Source organism: Sceloporus occidentalis, unplaced genomic scaffold (assembly GCF_023333645.1).
Source record: "Sceloporus occidentalis isolate IW3139 unplaced genomic scaffold, rSceOcc1.0.p SCAF_6, whole genome shotgun sequence".
NCBI lineage: Eukaryota > Metazoa > Chordata > Lepidosauria > Squamata > Phrynosomatidae > Sceloporus > Sceloporus occidentalis.
The window spans coordinates 106,709,168-106,717,595 of NW_028316986.1; positions in this window are offsets into that span (position 1 = coordinate 106,709,168).

Consider the following 8,428-nt stretch of genomic DNA (forward strand, 5'->3'; position numbering starts at 1 on the left):
GACATTGATCTCCAGTATTCTACAGAAAAATGGTGTCAGCATTATTAACATTCATCTTACATGGCTGACGATGCTTGTGTAAATTTGTAACAGCACACATTTGTTATCTGTCTTTAAAACAAGACAATAATAGATTCATAGAATCATAGAGTTGGAAGAGACCGCAAGGGCCATCCAGTCCAACCCCCTGCCACGCAGGAAATCACAATCAAAGCATCCCCAACAGAAGGCCATCAGCCTCTGTTTAAAGACCTCCAAAGAAGGAGACTCCACTACACTCCGAAGGAGTTTGTTCCACTGTTGAACAGCCCTTTACTGTCAGGAAGTTCTTCCTAATGTTGAGGTGGAATCTCTTTTCCTGTAGCTTGCATCCATTGCTCTGGGTCCTAGTTTCTGGAGCAGCAGAAAACAAGCTTGCTCCCATCTCAATATGACATCCCTTCAAATATTTAAACAGGGCTATCATATCACCTCTTAATCTTCTCTTTTCCAGGCTACATACATCCCCAGCTCCCTAAGGCATTCCTCATAGGGCTTCATGGTTTCCAGACCCTTCACCATTTTGGTCGCGCTCCTTTGGACACGCTCCAGTTTCTCAATGTCCTTTTTGAATTGTTGTGCCCAGAACTGGACACAATATTCCAGGTGGGGCCTGACCAGAGCAGAATAGAGTGGCATCGTTACTTCTCTTGATATAGACACTATACTTCTATTGATGCAGGCTAAAATTGCATTGGCCTTGTTAGCTGCCGCATCGCACTGTTGACTCATGTTCAATTTGTCATCTACTTGGACTCCTTGATCCCTTTCACATGTAGTCTCATTCAGCCAGGTGTCACCCATCCTATATCTGTTCATTTCATTTTTCTGCCCCAAGTGCAGTACCTTACATTTCTCCGTGTTGAAATTCATTTTGTTAGCTTTGGCCCAGCTTTCTAATCTATTAAGGTCATTCTGAATTTTGATCCTGTCCTCAGGGGTATTTGCTACTCCTCCTAATTTGGTGTCATCTGCAAATTTGATAAGTATGCTCCCAATTCTGTCATCCAGGTCATTGATAAAGATGTTGAATAGCACTGGGCCCAGGACAGAGCCCTGTGGGACCCCACTGGTCACTTCTCTCCAGGATGAAAAGGAGCCATTGTTGAGCACCCTTTGGGCTCGGCCAGTCAACCAGTTACAAATCCATGTAGCAGCTGCCTTGTCAAGCCTGCATTTCACTAGCTTGTTTGCAAGAATGTCATGGGAAACCTTGTCAAAAGCCTTACTGAAATCATGATATACTATATCCACAGCATTCCCGTCATCTAACAAGCTGGTAATTTTATAAAAAAAAAAGAGAGATTAGATTTGTCTGGCATGACTTGGTTCTCTGAAACCCATGTTGAGTTTTTGTGATTATGGCATTGCTTTCTAGATGTTCACAGACTCTCTGTTTAATGATATACTTTAGACTCTTTCCTGGTATAGATGTCAGAGTAACTGGATGATAACTGTTGAGATCCTCTTTTCCCCCCTTTTTGAAGATGGGGACAATGTTTGCCCTCCTCCAGTCTGCTGGGACTTCTCCTGTTCTCCAAGATTATTGCCAATGGCTCCAATATTACATTTGCCAGTTCTTTTAGTACCCTTGGATGTAGTTCATCTGGTCCTGGAGACTTAAATTCCTTTAGGTTAAACAGGTATTCCTGTACTATCTCTTTACTTATTCTGTGCTGAAATTCCCCTATTCTGCCATCTGCTCCATTATCCTCAGGTTGAGCACCCTTTTCCTTTTCTGAGAGGACTGAGGCAAAGAAGGTGTTGAGTAATTTTACCTTTTCTCTGTCTTCTGCTAGCATGTTGCCATCTTCTCCACGCAGTGGCCCTACCGTTTCCTTCTTTCTTTTGCTGCGGAATACCCAACAAAGCCCTTTTTGTTGTTCTTAACTTCTCTAGCAAGCCTGAGTTCATTCTGTGCTTTAGCTTTTCTGACTTTACCCCTACATGTGCTTGCTATTTGTTTGAATTCCCCTTTGGTGATTTCTCCATTTTTCCATTTCTTATACATGTTCCCTTTAAAACTTAGCTCAGTTAAAATTTCCTTAGTCATCCATCCTGGTTTCTTGAGACATCTCCTATTTTTCTTCCTCACTGGAACTGTTTGAAATTGTGCCTTCAGTATCTCCCTTTTGATAAAGTCCCATCCGTCCTGAACTCCCTTCTCTTTTGGTATTCCTGACCATGGGATCACCCCCAGTATTTCTCTAAGTTTACTAAAATCAGCTTTCCTAAAGTCTAGAATGCATGTCTGAATATGCCTGACTCCTGTTTTCCACTGTATAACAAACTCCAGGAGTACATGATTATTCCCACCTAAGGATCCCACCACTTGAACTCCATTTACCAAGTCATCCCTGTTGGTTAGGATCAGATCCAAAATAGCTGATCCCCTTGTTGCCTCTTCCACCTTTTGGATAATGAAATTGTCTCCGAGACCAGTGAGGAATTTGCTAGACCTTGAGGATTTGGCTGAGTTTGACTTCTAGCAAATATCAGGATAGTTGAAGTCACCCATCACTACTACATCTCTCCTTTCTGAGTGTGTGGTCATCTGTTCTAGAAAGGCATCATCCAGTTCCTCCATCTGACTTGGGGGTCTGTAGTAGACTCCCACAATAACATCTTTGTTGTCCCCCCCCCCCTTTCATTTTTATCCAGATGCTCTCCACCTGGCTTCCAGGATTGATGTCCTGGATCTCTCCACTGTTGTAAATGTCCCTGACATATAAGGCTATTCCTCCTCCTTTCCTATTTGGCCTGTTTCTCTTGAAAAGGTTATACCCCTCTATTTCTACATTCCAATCATGAGACTCTTCCCACCAGGTTTCAGTGAGGCCTCTTATATCATATCTGCAGGGTTGTAGGAATATTTGTGATGCAAATATAATCTATACCAAAGGTTTCTGAAACATAAGATGAAGACTTTGAGTTTTGATGTAGATACATTTATTGTCAAGATAAATGTATTTTGTTAGTCAAGAAGGTAGATCCTCTCCCCTTCCCTGGTTTGTAAAAATAGCATACAAAGGTGTGTTTGGCCCATATCAACAAGGTGTTTGTAACTTCTACATATTATTGAATATTTGCTTTAATGCTGATCTGTTTTGATAGCATACTTGTTTTGGAAGTGGGGAAAAGAAGAATGAAAACTGTATGGCTAGATTTCAGTGAGGAAACAGAGATCTCCCTTGCATTCTTATGCTTGCTTTTTGGATGATAATTGGTGATAATTTGATCATTTTTCAACGTGTGAAAAAACTTGAATGTAACAGTGTCAGATATATAAAATTCTATGCTGTCATTCAAAATAAAGGAGAATAGAGAGGACAAATTCTATGGAAGATTAACTCAAGTCATTTTGGACAATGTATCTCTAGCTGGTGTCAGAATATTCAGAGAGAAAGCCTATAAAATATTGACACCATGCACTGAATAGCTGGAGAAATCATATGATGTTAAAACATTGCTTTAAAAAAAGAAACAGATGTCAGTACTCTCACTTCAGAGTGAAGTGAAATGGGCAAATTTTATGGACTCTTGCTACAGCACTCCACACTGAGAGTGACATGGACACACTGTACAATATGATGACTATTGTGTTTTACAACACATACGCGAAGAGACTGTCTTCAAGAAGTAAAACATAGATCAGAGATAGGCAGAGGTTTTTAGGTCTGTAAATTGGTTTTCAGTGAAATGACACAACTATGAACCAAGGACAGAAACAGTGATAGCATTGTGAAGACCAAGCTGAAGGTGAAAGTGATTGTTAATGTGACCTGTGTAGAGCTTCTAGACTTCTTTAAAAACAACCTGTATGTGATGTAATGCTGTCTTTGAGGACTCACCATGGGGGTTTACTGGGTTTTATTTATTTATTTATTTAAAAATTTCTCAATCTCTCTTTCTCCGCCTCCCTATTTTAAAGTCCTCCCCTCAGGTGGTTTTATCTTGACAATAAAATGACATGCAGAAAGACAGCAGAGTACACTAGGAGAAGAAAATACAGATAGATAGATGATAGATGATAGATAGATAGATAGATAGATAGATAGATAGATAATATTAAATAAAATAGCTAGCATGGTATAGTGGTTCAAGTGTTGGATGAGGACATGGGAGACCAGGGTTCAAACCCTTGCTCAGCCATGGAAACCCACTGGGAGATCTTGGCCATGTTACATTCTTTCAGACTCAAAGGAAGGCAAGGGCAAATCCCCTCTGAACAAATTCTGCCAAGAAAACCCAATGATAAGTTCACCTCTTAAGTCACCATAAATCAGAAATTATTTGAAGGCAAACAAGAATAATAAACAAACAAACAAATAAGGGGCTGCTCTCTGATCTCTAAAGGTATGGTTTTCTGGTTTGGGGTTAAGTAGAAAGGGCAAATTAAAGAGGTGGAACTCTGTACCTTATTGCACTGTTTAAATAACCTGGCGTACCTCTTCCGAATTCAAATCTAATTTGGGAGCCAGCCAGGTCCTAACTGAAGGATTTTGTCGCTGAAGCTGCCAGGCGAGTCTAGTCTAGCTACAGCCCAGGTCCCCAGCATGCTTTGATAGCCATTTTTTTGCAGTTGGAAAACCCCGCAGCTTTGAAATAAGGCTGCCAAAGCACACCTGGGACCAAGACTGCAGCTGGGTTAGACTCGACCAGCAGCTTTGGCAGCAAAATGCTTGCGATAAGACCCAGCTGGCTCCCAAATTAGACTTCAGTTTGGAAGAGGTAAGCCAGGTTATTTAAGTAGTGCGATAAGGTCCTGAATCTGTGAATTTAGACAGGTTTTAAAAAATCAGTTTGGATAAAAAAAATCTCCATGATTTTCTCCAGCCACAAATGGCAACCTTCATTACAACTGGCTGAGGCCTAGTCCTACCTGTGTAAAAAGTGGCTCAATAGTTTTAATTTCCTTTCTCTCCAAGTCCCCCAAATAAAGGCACTGATTCATTTTGTACTCTGTCACTTTCTGTCTTCCTGTTTAAACCAGTGTTGGGGCCAAATAAGAGTGATATTATTTACATAATTAGTGGTTGCATTATTTTGTTTTTTAAAAAGTAATCTCTTTTTATCTACCATTTACAAACTGTGACTGTTGAGAAATTATGTGCAAAGCTGGAATCAAGACAATAGTTTTCTCTGAGAGACAACAGAGAACTGAAAATGGCATGTTAGATCTATCATCTCCTGTGGAGTGCCTGCATTCATTCTTTAGTCCTGCTGCCGCTTGTAGTCAAACAATTTTTGCAGATTTAGACACAACAAAACTCAGTTTTACTAGAGGTGATAATGTAACAAAAGGAGTGAATATGTACACCTTGGGCAATGATGGCTCTAATGTGCCACTTTTATACACTTGCCTTTCTCAACAGATAATTGTCTCCAACATTAGTATTAACCTTGAAATGTACCTTTATTGTTTGACAACCATAACTATATTTATAGATCTTATGCTTTAAACCATCAAACTCACAAAATGAAATGAAACCATACCTCTTTTGTAATCGGCTACAGCTTTTTATGTAATAAAACAGTTGTGATAATATAAAATAATTGGAAACATATTAATGCCTTAAACTAAGCCTAATTCATTTTTCCCCAGAGGGTGAAAACAGCATCTGTAAATACTATGCCAACCTGCCTGCAATGAGACAGCACTGGTTGTAAACACAGGAATAAAACATTCTGTTGAACAGGTATTTAATGGCTAATAAAATGCCAGGGTGAATAGCAGACCATGTGTTGTGAATTGCTCAAGAGGTAGCAGAAGACACCTACCTCCTCTGTTTATCAGCACCTTGTATACAGAACCATATATTCTTCTAGATGTTTCCTTTGCATATTAATGAAACAGAAGTCTATATTTGATGCAAGCACTATAAAGCACATGCTAACTTGTGTAAATCCAGTCTTGTATTTTGGGGTAGTTCATCTGGTGTATTTAACTGTCTACTATTAATAATTATCAGTAAATGTCAGAAATTTGGCCAAATATTGATATTTGCTGGCAGTTCTTAAGATTTTGAGGGACCCAGAAGGAATTATTAGAAAACATTTTATATTTATTAGTAAATGGCACAGCAAAGTGAGCGCATTCCCTAATGCTCCATGTGTAACCCTCTGTTCCATAAATAACTACCAAAGGACATTTCCCATGTCATGCCATACCCTCCCACATTTTACTGAGGAAAACTGGAATATACAGTGTGCCCCCATGGCACGTGCGTGCCACTGTGCCACCGCAAGCACGAGCCCCATTACTTATAATGGGGCTGAAGCATATTTTATTTTACACGGGGGTGGGGAACAGATCCCCCACATAAAAGAAGGGCACACTGTATGTGGCAGGTTGGATAACTGGCTGGCTGGAGGTGGGGAAGGTAGAATAAGAAAAGTGAGGGAATGGTGAGAGGACCATGGCAGGGGAGAACAAAGGATAACTAAAGAGAGAGGGAAAGGAAGCTGAAGAAGGCAAAGCGGAACAGGGGGAGGTGGGGAGGCAAAAGATGGGGAAGGTAGTGATGAGGGGTATGGGATAAGCAGGGAAAGAAAGTGGCAATTGCCAAGGACTGGGGCCAAGGAAAAGTCACAGCTGGTGGATGGAGGTGGGAGGTAAAAGCAAATTAAAAATCCACACAGCTAAGACAGGAGGACAGGAGTCCAGAGTAAATGATACTGATAATTATGAAGGCAGGGGGAAAAGGAGGTGAAGGGAAGAAGCAGCAAGAGAGAGAAACCGAGATGGGAGGGAGGGAGAGAGAAAAATTATTAAAGGGCACAAATAAAAGAACAGGAGAACAGGAAAAACAGAGGAAGAGAAAAGAAAGAACAAGATAGAAGGGGGAAAGGAGAAGGGGGAAAACAGAAAGAGAAAAGAGGAGGGGGAAAGTTCATGTCAATCATGTAGGAGAGGTAGAGATTGTTCCTGGGGGTCAGGACACCAAAGCCAGAACCTCACCAAAATGAGATCCAACCACAGTCACCTCAAACCAGGCAGTAGCAGGACATACCAGACACAGGAAAAAACCCACTCATCCCACTAAAAGACTTGAGCCCAGACCAAGTACCCAACCACTCAGGGAAGTGTCCTATGTTCCACTAAACAAGTTAGCCCTGGTGCCACGGTGGTTAAATGCCTGTACTACAGCCACTCACTCAAACCCATAACGTTGTGAGTTCAATACTAGACAGGGCTCAAGCTTGACTCAGGCTTGCAACCTTCCGAGGTCGCTAAAATGAGTATCCAGAGTGCTGGGGTCAATTAGTTTACAGTTGTAAACTTCTTAGACACTGTTAGTTCAGTATGAAGTGGTATATAAATGAAGCTGATATTACTATTGCTAGTTACAGGTTATCCAGAAAGACTGGTGCAGAAGTTGTTACAGTAAGTCAGTAGTTTTGATAAATGAATAATAGTAATAGTGATAACGTTTATGTATAATGCCCTTTCCACCAAAGGACAGAACATCAGACATACATATAATCAAAAATGGAAGACAAAACCCAACACTATAAAATGCTAAAGTACTAAAATAATATACTAATATGCTAGCAAGCAAGGAGCAAAACAGAGTCATCAATCATAGCCAGTCCAAGGTCAAGAAAACTATTTATTATTATTACTATTACTATTACTATTACCATTATTATTATTATTATTATTATTATTATTTTCTTACCAATCTCTCCCTACAGATTGAGGTGGGGTGGGGAACAACTGAACAACATCAGTTAAAAAGATATCAGCCAATACAGCCAATATCTGCAGAGGATCACTTCTGGACCTTACCCGCAGATACCAAAATCTACAGATGTTTGTGTTTTGTTGTTCCCAGTGGCAGTGCATTCACATAGCCATGCGGCCATTAGGGACAACGAGGGCTGTCCCTAATGGTGGTGCAGTCACGTGCATGTGTTGTCATTGGGGACAATGCAGGTTGTCATCTGTGGATGCTTGAATCTGCAAATGGCAATTCCGTGAATACTGAGGGCTGACTGTACACTCATCAGCTTAAAAAGACAAACAAGATATACACATATTAAAACAATCCACAAACACAATTTGCTGAAATTGCTGAAGAGTACTGCCAATCACCAACAGAGAACAGTTGTAAGCAACAAAAGTATCAGGAAGTTGCTGGGAAATTTACAGACAGCTGTCTAAAGGCACCAGGAGCTTAATGAATCCGTGTTTCCTATTTAACAGCTTCTGAGATTGGCCTAGACCAGTGATGGCGAACCTATGGCACACGTGCCAGAGGTGGCACTTAGAGCCCTCTCTGTGGGCATATGTGCCATCATGCCAGCACAGAGTTTGCCAGAGTTTGTTACTAGAAAGCCAGAGGGACATGGCACTTTGCAATAAATAAGTGGGTTTTGGGATGCA